At 40.9% G+C, this 14,055-nt stretch overlaps 2 long non-coding RNA genes across 2 annotated transcripts; one reads left to right on the forward strand and one right to left on the reverse strand.

Annotated features, from left to right (window-relative positions):
* Positions 1-635: 635 nt before the first annotated feature.
* LOC120916880 lies at positions 636-1,144 on the reverse strand. Its single transcript, XR_005744108.1, has 3 exons — positions 1,030-1,144; positions 762-936; positions 636-677 (listed from the first exon to the last, which is right to left on the reverse strand). It is a non-coding gene; the product is annotated as an uncharacterized LOC120916880 (long non-coding RNA).
* Positions 1,145-3,001: 1,857 nt separating this feature from the next.
* Positions 3,002-3,508, forward strand: LOC120916881. Its single transcript, XR_005744109.1, has 3 exons — positions 3,002-3,116; positions 3,210-3,384; positions 3,469-3,508. It is a non-coding gene; the product is annotated as an uncharacterized LOC120916881 (long non-coding RNA).
* Positions 3,509-14,055: the final 10,547 nt, after the last annotated feature.

Below are 14,055 nucleotides of genomic sequence, written 5' to 3' on the forward strand. Positions count from 1 at the left end.
CACTGTCTCTGATTTTGAGCAATGTCCCTCTGTCCCTCATTCTCCTCATTTTGGTCTGATCACTATAGATGTACAGTATATAAAATGCACTTTTTATCTATCAAAAAGTGTTTCCCAGAGCTAAACCTTTCATCTGATTTCTATAAGAAAAAAGGGGGGGACCACCCGAAGGTGTTTGGGACTTTAAATGAGAATACCTCTGTGATGTATCTCCATCCTTGTGTCTTGGACTTTATATGAGATTACATCCATACTATATCTCCATCCCGTATGCGGAAAATTGCAATGAAGGGAATTTGGGACTTTAAATGAAACAGTGGGCTAAATGGGGACAAAGTAATGAAACAAGCCATAGATGAAATGTTCATGTATTGAGAAAATAGCATATTTAGTAAAAACAAATAACTTGTACAAAAGTACAGAACATACATTTCATACATAATACAATAATTGATATAAAAATACATTAAATAAATAACAGTCCGTGACAACATATATAGCCACATAAAGGTTGGGCATAACCACGCAATAGGTGAAGTATAAAATGTAAATAGATCATAGAAGTACTGGTTGATCAGAATGGGTCCCATAAACGCGTATAGCTACATCTTTGTAAGCCCGACTCGGCGTTTCGTGTATATGAAAAACACTCATCAGGGGCGGATGTAGTGGGATATCTGGAATACAGATTTGATTAGTGATCAAGGTATTAAAATTGGATCCACCAAAAAAGAGGTAGTAAGTCAATTCTGGTTACTTACATAGTATGTCAAAGTGGTAATGTAAATACAGTTAAGACCAAACATATGCCTGTCCCGGGACAGAGGTGGCAGACCAGCAGGCAAACAGCAGAGCGCATAAAGCATCCCTCCCAGACAGCACAGCGACCATGGGTAAAGTAAAATTGTAGTGTATCCTCATAGTACAGGTAGGTATCTGTAATGAATGAATGAATAGGTCCATCAAACAGTGACCCACATAGTAAGGGGATAAGGGCATAACAAATACATTAAAATTAACAAAGGATACCTGGAATGCGAGTAGGATGGCCACAGCTAGTGACAGCTGTAAGGCCTGCATAGAAAATGGCCACTGGCTGAAGAGCTGGGAAGGTGCTTAAATACGTCCAGCAAATGCACCAGACTGCCCCAACGTCACGTCAGCTGACCAGTGTGGGGGCAGGGCCCTCAATCAGACAGCACAATTGCCTGTACTGAAGAGATGCTACACACACCCACTTGATCAGCTGTGATGGATACTAGCCATACAACAGGGCGACGCCCAATAAGGACATCACTCGGATGGCACGTAACGCCGATGCACTGACGGTAACCGCCCATACCCCCAAAGGGGGGGAAAGGGAAGCACAGTGAGTGCATCGCAATCCCGGGATGCAGACAACAAAAAAAAAAAAGGTCTAAACAGTGCGTGATGTTTGCAAGCAGCTAAGTGGTGTGTTCAGCAACTGAATGGCAAATTAAACCATAATTAAAGTATGCCGTTTGTGTGGACAGATTATGCACACTTTGCACGGACAGCCCCATATAGGGCTGGCAGGGGAACACTGCCAGCTGCCGATCACTGTTTCCATCCCTGGTACTATAAGAAAAAAGGGGGGGACCACCCGAAGGTGTTTGGGACTTTAAATGAGAATACCTCTGTGATGTATCTCCATCCTTGTGTCTTGGACTTTATATGAGATTACATCCATACTATATCTCCATCCCGTATGCGGAAAATTGCAACGAAGGGAATTTGGGACTTTAAATGAAACAGTGGGCTAAATGGGGACAAAGTAATGAAACAAGCCATAGATGAAATGTTCATGTATTGAGAAAATAGAATATTTAGTAAAAACAAATAACTTGTACAAAAGTACAGAACATACATTTCATACATAATACAATAATTGATATAAAAATACATTAAATAAATAACAGTCCGTGACAACATATATAGCCACATAAAGGTTGGGCATAACCACGCAATAGGTGAAGTATAAAATGTAAATAGATCATAGAAGTACTGGTTGATGAGTGTTTTTCATATACACGAAACGCCGCGTCGGGCTTACAAAGATGTAGCTATACGCGTTTATGGGACCCATTCTGATCAACCAGTACTTCTATGATCTATTTACATTTTATACTTCACCTATTGCGTGGTTATGCCCAACCTTTATGTGGCTATATATGTTGTCACGGACTGTTATTTATTTAATGTATTTTTATATCAATTATTGTATTATGTATGAAATGTATGTTCTGTACTTTTGTACAAGTTATTTGTTTTTACTAAATATTCTATTTTCTCAATACATGAACATTTCATCTATGGCTTGTTTCATTACTTTGTCCCCATTTAGCCCACTGTTTCATTTAAAGTCCCAAATTCCCTTCGTTGCAATTTTCCGCATACGGGATGGAGATATAGTATGGATGTAATCTCATATAAAGTCCAAGACACAAGGATGGAGATACATCACAGAGGTATTCTCATTTAAAGTCCCAAACACCTTCGGGTGGTCCCCCCCTTTTTTCTTATAGTACCAGGGATGGAAACAGTGATCGGCAGCTGGCAGTGTTCCCCTGCCAGCCCTATATGGGGCTGTCCGTGCAAAGTGTGCATAATCTGTCCACACAAACGGCATACTTTAATTATGGTTTAATTTGCCATTCAGTTGCTGAACACACCACTTAGCTGCTTGCAAACATCACGCACTGTTTAGACCTTTTTTTTTTTTGTTGTCTGCATCCCGGGATTGCGATGCACTCACTGTGCTTCCCTTTCCCCCCCTTTGGGGGTATGGGCGGTTACCGTCAGTGCATCGGCGTTACGTGCCATCCGAGTGATGTCCTTATTGGGCGTCGCCCTGTTGTATGGCTAGTATCCATCACAGCTGATCAAGTGGGTGTGTGTAGCATCTCTTCAGTACAGGCAATTGTGCTGTCTGATTGAGGGCCCTGCCCCCACACTGGTCAGCTGACGTGACGTTGGGGCAGTCTGGTGCATTTGCTGGACGTATTTAAGCACCTTCCCAGCTCTTCAGCCAGTGGCCATTTTCTATGCAGGCCTTACAGCTGTCACTAGCTGTGGCCATCCTACTCGCATTCCAGGTATCCTTTGTTAATTTTAATGTATTTGTTATGCCCTTATCCCCTTACTATGTGGGTCACTGTTTGATGGACCTATTCATTCATTCATTACAGATACCTACCTGTACTATGAGGATACACTACAATTTTACTTTACCCATGGTCGCTGTGCTGTCTGGGAGGGATGCTTTATGCGCTCTGCTGTTTGCCTGCTGGTCTGCCACCTCTGTCCCGGGACAGGCATATGTTTGGTCTTAACTGTATTTACATTACCACTTTGACATACTATGTAAGTAACCAGAATTGACTTACTACCTCTTTTTTGGTGGATCCAATTTTAATACCTTGATCACTAATCAAATCTGTATTCCAGATATCCCACTACATCCGCCCCTGATGAGTGTTTTTCATATACACGAAACGCCGAGTCGGGCTTACAAAGATGTAGCTATACGCGTTTATGGGACCCATTCTGATCAACCAGTACTTCTATGATCTATTTACATGTTATACTTCACCTATTGCGTGGTTATGCCCAACCTTTATGTGGCTATATATGTTGTCACGGACTGTTATTTATTTAATGTATTTTTATATCAATTATTGTATTATGTATGAAATGTATGTTCTGTACTTTTGTACAAGTTATTTGTTTTTACTAAATATTCTATTTTCTCAATACATGAACATTTCATCTATGGCTTGTTTCATTACTTTGTCCCCATTTAGCCCACTGTTTCATTTAAAGTCCCAAATTCCCTTCGTTGCAATTTTCATCTGATTTCTAAATTGCTGCATTTGTAAATTCCAAAAGCCAATATAAAGAAATAGTAGTGGTAAAAAAAGCCCTTGTGGGTTTAACCAATCTTATTTTTTGTAGAATTCTCCTTTAATTGGGCGTGGCAAGGGGTGTGTCCTATGCCTGCATGCTTTTGCTGATAGGTGTCCCTCATTCCCATCTAAGAAAGTTGGGAGGTATGACAATGTATCAGGACTATAACGTCCAAACCTCTTGCTAACCATATAGATATAACCACAGTTCTTAATCCGAAAGGCTATGGGAGACCTTTCAGGTGATTAGTCACTATTTAGGTGAGGGGACCTAAACAAATGCTCTAGTACAATTGGAACGTAGCCTAGGCCCTGGGCTATCATGTAAGAGGAGTAGGGAGTCAACCAAGTGGGCACTGCTGCTCTTGGGTGCAGCGGAGAATAAAAAGGGGGGGAAAATAACCTTTTTTTCCTTTTTTATTAAACAATGAGATAATGGTGGCCTGTCAAAGTACTTTGAGGCACAATACAATGTCTTTTGGTGGTTTATCGTTCATTGGCTTAGAGCACAATGAATGTCTGTGAATCCTGTCACAGGAAAAAGATGCAGCAAGGGACTCTGGTAGCAAAGACTGGAACAGTCTCTGGGCTGCTGGGAGCAAATCAGTGAAAGATTCAAGGACCCCCCTAAGGCCCCGTACACACGAGAGGATTATCCGCTGGAAACGGTCCTCCGGACCGTTCCCGCGGATAAATCCTCTGGCGGATTTTGATCTGATGGTTGTACTAACCATCAGATTGAAATCCGCGCAGAATCCATCCGCGGTGACGTGTCGCACCGTCGCCGCGATGATGACGCGGTGACGTGCACAACGCTGGAAGGTAAAGACTTCCACGCATGCGTCGAATCATTACGATGCATGCGAGGGAGGGGATCAGACGGATTGATCCAGTGAGTCTGTACAGACCACCGGATCAATCCGCTGGACAGGATTCCAGCGGATAGATTTCTTAGCATGCTAAGAAATTTTTATCCGCTGGAAATCCATCGGCCCGAAAAATATCCGCGGATAAATATCCGCTGGGCCATACACACCACAGGATCTATCCGCTGGAACTGATCTGCGGATAAATCCCAGCAGATAGATCCGGTGGTGTGTACGAGGCCTCACTCTCAGGTTATTGCATCTGTTTCTATTGTAAAGATCCTCCAGGTGGGCTTGGAGTTGAGTGACCGTATCCTAGAGTGACTTGTAGTCCCTGCGTAGGTCAGTGTAGGCTAAATGCAGCTCGTCGTGCTTGGTCTCAAGGAGATCTGTTCTGCCCCCCCCCCCTCCCCCCAAGGTTGCTAACTCCTGCTGCAGGGTGTTAGTAGACTTATGCAATTCTGTCTGAAACTACTCAGCCAGTTTTGTATACATGGTTTATAAGCTATCTTCTAAGTCTGCTTTTGTAATCTGGACTGGGTACTCACTGTCTCCTGAGGAGTGAGCCAAAGAGTCCATCTTGAGGCATCATGGTCTGCTCCCGGACCCGGAGAAGATAGTTACTGATTTTTGTGCTGGTTTCCCACAAGGGGATTTGGATGTCGGCATGCAGAGAATATTCCCCCAGGGATGCGGATATATCGGGTAACAATATAAAAGCTCAGTAGCCCTGGGGATGTTACAGAAGTCCCTGCTGCACTCAGAGCTCTGCCTTATAATGTATGTCCAGTGTCCAGCTTTGCGCCACACATGTGCCCCGACGGAGGACATCTTATGGTGAAAAGAGAATACTGTAGTCTGGGCTGCTTTCTTTTATTATAATTTAGTCCATAGCTGGGATTCAAATAAAAAAAAAATTACAAACTGATTTTTCTGAAAATATGCTCACACTCGTGAGCTGCTATGCAATGTGCAGATTTTTCTATCCTACAGACATATACAAATAAATAAAGGTTCAGTATAATGTGATAGAACAGAAAGCACCAGCTGCCAATGATTTATTCACAACAATGAATATTAGCAATATTGAACTGACCTGCCTGTAGGAAGCAGAAAAGTGATGGAATTAAAAATGCAGGTTAGAGAAGGAAAATAAAATAATGCCAATGAACACACTGTCCCGCTGTTATAAATCACACAGGAGGACGGATCATGCCGGATCAAGCTCATAGTTCATCTGTCACTGTATTCATCCGACAAGGATGACTAACAACAGATGTCAGATGTCACAAAGCAACTCACAAATACTATACATGCTTTCTACTAGATAATTACAATCAGAATATTGTAAATAGTTGTGGATTATCACATAATAACTATGTTAGCGGCAAATTAATCCAGCCATATAGGTACACTTTGATAAAATGTGAACCGTTATCAATGACAGTGAGCCAGTCAGTAAAAGGCTTATGCAGGAATCTGAAAACTTAGTCTTATAGCAACCCTTTCCATTGCAAATGTTTACAGAAAATGCGGCTGAATATAAAGTGTTTGGCTTATAACCAGCCAGTGCATAACACCTGAGCAAAAATTCAGCTTCAGTCTGTCCCAAGAGACCCTGTTATTTCTCTGCTGGGCTCCTCCCTGTTGCCTCTTGTATAGTACGGAACAGTGTTTTTCAACTCCAGGTTTCAAGACGCATCAACAGGTCATGTTTTCAGGATTTCCCTCAGATGAAACGGCTGTGGTAATTACTAATTCCCGGTACACATTATCCGATTATCGGATGAATGATCGCCCGTTTTTTTTTTTTTGCATGCTAATCTCATATCGAATCTGATGAGTTTACAAAAATTCTTGTATGACAGAATAAAAATTTGGAAGTGATGTCATGTGTTGTAATGCATTTGTATTGCATTTTCAAATGACAGCTGTACTGAATAAACGAAAATTGTACGATCTGGCATCTTACGAAAAAAATTCCATGCATGTCCGATAGAATAATATCGGATGAACTGTCATGATCGGCTCTTGAAAAGCTCTGTACTAACGATCCGTTTATTTTACGATCGATTTGAAAGCAGCATTTTTCGTACGATTTTCGGATCGTGTGTACAGGGCTTCAGGCAGTGAAACTGATCAAATCACCTGTGCACAATAATGGTAAGCCTGAAAACATTACCTGTTGAGGACTGGAGTTGAGAAGCACTGGTATAGAGATGGTGAAGCCCAGGTGTCAATCACAGTCTCCACAGCAAAGGCATGTCTACCCTTCCTGTGACAGTCATGTGTTACTGCTTGCTGCATACATCAGTAATCAGGGGAGTGGTTAGAGATGTAGATGAGGGTTAACAAAACATTTACAAATCAGTAGCAAAACAGCTTAAGATACACATTTGAAGGAAGGAGCGTGCTTTAAAGAGCTGATGGGTTAGATTAGAATCATATAATATATATAAAATGATGTTACCACTATGTTAAATTGTCACTAAAACCACATCATAAAAATGTATAATAAATGCCGTATGAGGCCTTGTACACACGACTGAGGAACTCGTCGTAAATGAAACATCGTTTTCCTCAATGAGTTCCTTGTTAGGCTTGTCGAGAATCTTGACAAGCTTTCTTTGTGTACACACTGTCAAGACAAAATTTTGTTGTTCTCAAACGCGGTGACGTACAACACGTACAACGGCACTTTAAAGGGGAAGTTTAATTCCACTGGCGCCACCCTTCTGAGCATGTGCGGGTTTCTAAGCATACACACAAATGTGTTTCTCGTCGAAAACCAGCCCGACGAGGAACACGACGAGGAAATTGAGACTCCCGACGAGGAAAAAGAGAACTTGTTCTCTTTTTTTCTCATCAAGTTCCACAACAGTTTTCTCGATGAAAAACATAGGCCTCGTACACACGACCATTTTCCTCGACAGAATCCATCAAGAAACTTGGTGGCAGAGCTTTTTTGCTGGGGAAAACGGTCGTGTGTATGTTTTTCATCGAGAAAACTGTTGCGGAACTCGACAAGAAATAAAGAGAACAAGTTCTCTTTTTCCTCGTCATGAGTCTCAATTTCCTCGTTGTGTTTCTCGTCGGGCTGGTTTACGACGAGAAACACGTTCGTGTGTATGCTTAGAAACCCGCGCATGCTCAGAATAAAGTATGAGATGGGAGCGTGCCTTCTGTAAAAGTAGGGTTTGTAATGGAGATAGCACATTCGTCACGCTGGAACAAACTGAAAAAGCGCGAATCGTCTCTCACCAAACTTTTACTTAACACGCAGTAATATGAGATTAGCAAAAGCCGCCCCAAGGGTGGCGCCAGTGGAATCAAACTTCCCCTTTATAGTGCCGTCATACGTGTTGTACGTCACCGCGCTTGAGAATGACGAGATTTTGTCTTGACAGTGTGTACGCAAAGAAAACTTGTCAGGATTCTCGACAAGCCTAACAAGCCTAACAAGGAACTCGTCGAGGAAAACGATTTTTCATTTACGTCGAGTTCCCCGGTCGTGTGTACGAGGCCATACACACGACCGTTTTCCTCTGCAAAAAAAGTTTCTTGATGGATTCTGTCGAAGGAAAATAATGTATGGAATCACCACTCATTGTAAAATGTCCATTCAATTGTTTAATTGTGTAGAAAACAACTAATCACAGACATGCCTCAAAACTAGTTTGGTTTAACATGCCAACCTTCTGGCTTTAAGAAAGACTTAAAAAAAAAGTAATCTGCCATCAATTGCAACTGCAAGCAAAGGAAAAAAATATGCAATCACTCAATTCTGGGGAAAATATTATGGAATCACCATGTACTTCAGTTCTAAAACAAAAATCTGCATCAGATTACATCCCGAAAAATGATGTCATCATCAACAAACATCCTTTCAATTGATGGAATAAGAAAAGTGTCCAAAATCTCAATATAAACTTGTGCATTATTTGAAGATTTAATGACTGTCATCTCCCCCAGTACTTTTACCTGACATGCAATGGATTTTATTGGGATTTTATGTGATAGACCAACACAAAGTGGCACATAATTGTGAAGAGGAAGGAAAAATTAAGGATTTCCTTCATTCCCAGTTGATAACAGTTTTGTGGAAAAGCATCAGGCGAGAGAATACATGTAACGTTTTCTTAACTGGCTGAATGAGTGATACCGCCGCCAGTGAAAAACGTTTTGCTTGATTTTTTTAACCTTGATGTAAGTGTAACTTTTTTTTTTATATATATAAAATGTCTGGCTTCTCCCTTCTCTACATATGGTCTCTGAACATTTGGGCCCGGATTCAAATCAGGATGATGTGGGCGTGTTTTATTTAAATTTCATGTGACCCCGCGTATTTTACGTTTTTTACGAACGGAGCATGCGCCGTTTGTGAAAAAATCCCAGTGCACATGCTCGAAATTATGCCGCAAATCGTCATTGCTTTAGACGTGAACGTAACTTACGTACAGCCCTATTCGCGAACGACTTACGCAAACGATGTAAAATGTTCAAAATTCGACGTGGGAACGACGTCCATACTTAACATAGGATACCCCTCACATAGCAGGGGTAACTTTACGCCGGAAAAGCCGAACGTAAACGATGTAAAAAAATGAGCCGGGTGGACGTACGTTTCTGAATCGGCGTATCTACCTAATTAGCTTATTCCTTGCGTAAATCTACGGAAGCGCCACCTATCGGCCAGCGTAAATATGCAGCCTAAGGCCCGGATTCACGTAGAATCGTGTATCTTTGTGCGGGCGTAACGTATCCTATTTACGTTAAGCCTCCGCAACTTTTACAGGCAAGTGCCGTATTCTCAAACGAAAGCTGCGGCGGCGTAGCGTAAATACGCCGGCTTAACTCGTTTGAGAATCCAGGCCTAACATACGACGGTGTAAGACACTTACGCCGGTCGGATCTTAGGGAAATCTATGTGTAACTGATTCTATCAGTCGCATAGATACGACCCCGCAACTCAGAGTTACGACAGCGTATCCGGAGATACGCCGTCGTAACTGCTCCCTAAATCCGGGCCTTGGTGTTTCGTTTTACAAAGCATTAGGATATATGACATGCGAAACATCCATACCTAACACAACTACACCTGTGATCACTTCCTTACAAGCTGTCTTAATCTCTGTTATGGGGGTCCATCTCATCTGGTAAGAGGCTACTTCTCTCAATTGATAGAGTTTTATAATTTTGGAGCATGGGTGCCTACAGCAGTGGAATATTTGATATTTATCTACTTGCATTTTCTACATATATGGAATTTATATGGACATTTTTTATTAAGATTCACTTTTTACACCTTTTTATTTTTATATGCACACATTTGTCACTTTTTTTAAAATATTTTGTGAAAGTAGAGTAAGTCTGCACACATTTACATTTGAATGGGTATTGAAGTTTACATACATGGTTTACATTCACCTAATAATTTAGCTTCAGGTCACATTAATTTAAGGAACTGTTCACCATAAATTTTTGTTTGTTATTGTTTCTCATTCCTGGACTTGAGCTGCGGCAGTTCTAACCATTTTGACCAGCGCAGAGATACAATACTTGATGTGCCACTTTGTGTTGGTTTATCACATAAAATCCCAACAAAATACATTTACGTTTTTGGTTGTAACATGACAAAATGTGGAAAAATTCAAGGGGTATGAATACTTTTCCAAGGCACTGTACACAGTGGTAAAGGACAACCCACTCCCTCCTTCCTCCTCCATGCCCACTAACCAGCTTAACACAATGGGGCTGGATATTCCATGTAGATTGACAGAAGTTTTACCTCCTTCTTATTCTAATGCTCTGTACACACAATCGGTCAATCCGATGAGAACGGTCTGATGGATTTTTCCATCAGTTAAACAATGAAGCTGACTGATGGTCAGTCGTGCCTACACACCATCAGTTAAAAAAACTATTGTGTCAGAACGCGGTGACGTAAAACACAACGACGTGCTGAAAAAAATGAAGTTCAATGCTTCCAAGCATGCGTCGACTTGAATCTGAGCATGCGTGGATTTTAAACCGATGCTTTTGCATACTAACCGTCGGTTTTGACCTATCGGTTAGGCGTCCATCGGTTCAATTTTAAAGCAAGTTCTCTTTTTTTTGACCGAAGGATAACTGACCGATGGGGCCCACACACCATCGGTTTGGACCGATGGAACGGTCCTTCAGTCCGTTTTCATCGGTTTTGACCGACCGAGTGTACGCGGCCTTAGTGTTCTTAATAGAGACAAGTACACACTATAGAAAGATATGCTTTGTTTATTTCATGTTTGATGTTTAAAACCATTTTAAATGTGTGTTTTAGAATTTAATTAAATGCATTATCTGTAGTATACTGTATATACCTTTTTTCAAGGTCTTTAGTCCTGTCGTGTGATATCATGGATCCTCTTGCCTTTTGCCCCCCCCCCCGGTGCTGATCAATCCTGAATGCTGCATGGCGTTTGCAATTTCCGACAAAATTTGTGAGACCGTGTGTATGCAAGACAAGTTTGAGCGAATATCCGTCGGAAAAAAATCCTTGGTTTTGATGTCGGAATGTCTGATCGTGTGTATGCGGCATTACAGTCTTTTAACATTCAACTCCCATTGATGTCATTAGGATTCAGATTTGGCACACAAACTTTAGTCATCCTGCCTTGAATCAAAACCAGCTTTGTTTGGCTAGTCACTACCCGTTACCTGTAAAAACACAATGCATGTAAAACACACTAAAATACACCCACGGTATTGAAATGTAAATCAAATATGTATGAAAACATCACATCTATTTTCCAATGCAGACATGGAAAAGCACCCTAATGCCTTGTACACACGGTCAGACTTTTGACCGTGCAAAAGTAAACCGGAAGTCCATCGGAAGTCCGACGGAAAGAAAGAGAACAGGTTCTCTATCTAAGGTCCGTCGGACTTCCGAAAAAAGTCAGATGGAGACTACACAAGACCGGAATTCCTAGAAGAAAAGCCTGTCTGACTTTTTTTCTCTGAAAATCCGGCCATGGGTACGAGGCATAAGTAACACCTTGCCACCAAATGTTTCTTTCAGTGTTTATGATATTGATTTATGCTTTTTGCTTTTTTCCTTGGTGAATACTTTCACACTTTCACTTACATGCAACATGTTTAAGAACTGCTCATATATTTTTAATACCATTCAAGTCTGGGCACTGTGAAGGGCATTCCAAAGCTTTCATCATTTATTTCTTGATGTAGTTCATGGCTGATTTTGTTATGTGCCTTGGATCATTGATATGTTACTTTTTTCAACCTCATTCCAGCGTCAGCTTTTTCATTGATTGTGAGACATGACCTCCAGGATTTGTTAATACCTTCTGCCAGCTCAATATTTCCTGTACCACTGAGTTCCGTACAGACTTCTCATTTAACCCTTGTGGATAACATACACTTAAGCCCTGTACACACGATCGGATATCTGATGGAATCTAATCCGATGGATTTTTTCGTCTGATAGCCGATGAAGCTTTCATCAGTCTTGCCTACACACCATCAGTCAAAAATCCGACTGTGTCCAATGCGGTGACGTAAAACACTATGACGTGCTGAAAAACATAAAGTTCAATGCTTCCGAGCATGCGTCAACTTGATTCTGAGCATGCATGGATTTTTGATCGATGGACTTCCACACAGACAATCGTTTTTTCTTCTATCGTTTTTTTATCCAAAGGAAAATTTTAAAACATGTTCTATTTTTTTTCACCGATGGAGAACAAACCGATGGGGCCCACACACGATCGGTTTGTCTGATGAAAACGTCCCATCGGTCTGTTTTCATGAGATAAACCGATCGTGTGTACAGGGCTTTACTGGCTACTTTATTAGGTACACTTGTTCAATTGCTTGGTAGCACACATTTCTAATCAGCCAATCACATGGCAGCAACTCAATGCATTTAGGCAACTAGACGTGGTGAAGAAGACTTGCCACAGTCCAAACCGAGCATCAGAATGGGGAAGAACGGGTATTTAAGTGATTTTGAACGTGGCATGGTTGTTGGTGCTGTTGCTTTCCTTTCTCAGGACTCAGCAGTGATGTATGGGGTGAAAAAAATTAAACAACATTTTGGACAGGGGGAGAAAAACATCTAACAGTCCCAGAAATGCTGAATATATAGTAAGCTTTCCAAAGCTGTATCATTTACATTTTCAGGGGGCACCACCTTGTCCCAGCTCCTCTTGGGAGGATCGCTTGATTGGGTATATAGGGTGGGATTAATGAGTAGGTTGTGGGTGGACCAAGGGTTAGGGGAGGAGTAGCTCTTCATGGGCTTATGTGGGGAGGGACAGAAGAATTGTGACATGTGATGCTAGTACTTTTTAATGGACTACAATAAACAGAGAATTTTATTTTAGTATTTTTGTATGTTGGCTCCTGTGCTTACATTCACCTTAAATTTGTGGGGCTCCTGAGACTAACTATTTTTTGGTATTAAAACTTGCAGACCTAATATTTTATATTTAATGAAATATCACATATCTGTGGATAAGCCTAATAAATAGGCTTAATAAACTCCCTGGCACTACTCTGAGGGTACAGACTGAACATATCAACACTGGAAAGTATTGATAGACCCATCAGTGGGGCTTTTGAATCTCTGTGAACTACTATTCTGCCAGCTATGTTAAAATGAAACTGTGACTGTCCAAAACCACAATTCTATCTGTGTAGGGGTTGGGGTGCATGTGGAATAATAAAGAGCTCCTACAAGGGCACCATCCCCTAAGAATATGCGACTATGTTTCAAGAACAGGTTGAATGGGGTGGGACTTTGTATGTGCCTTGGAGGAGTAAATAAATATAGAAATACTAGAATTATAGAAAAATAAACAACTTTTACTTTTACTTTTACAATACCACAAAATCAAAGCATGAAATAAAACCATGTTACAGTTTAGAAGTTTCAAATTCAGGGTGTGCGATTCCCAAGCAGAGAAGATAGTGGGGCCTACGTGTTTCGCAGATTTCCGCTTCGTCAGGGCCTTTGAAAGTGGCACAATGAAATATAATATGAACTCTAAAAACAGTGGGTATTGATAGAAAAAAAATACAGAAATAGCATATTTCATATACTAATTCAATACAAAAACTGAATAAAAAAAAAGACAAGAAGAGGAGAAAAAGTTAAAAATATACATACAATGAGGTTTACACAATCATTGGATATACACTTTTGATCTTCAACATAGATGAAATAAATATTACATTAAAAAACACTTTGGGCTATATGTACA

This window comes from Rana temporaria, chromosome 11, assembly GCF_905171775.1.
Source record: "Rana temporaria chromosome 11, aRanTem1.1, whole genome shotgun sequence".
NCBI lineage: Eukaryota > Metazoa > Chordata > Amphibia > Anura > Ranidae > Rana > Rana temporaria.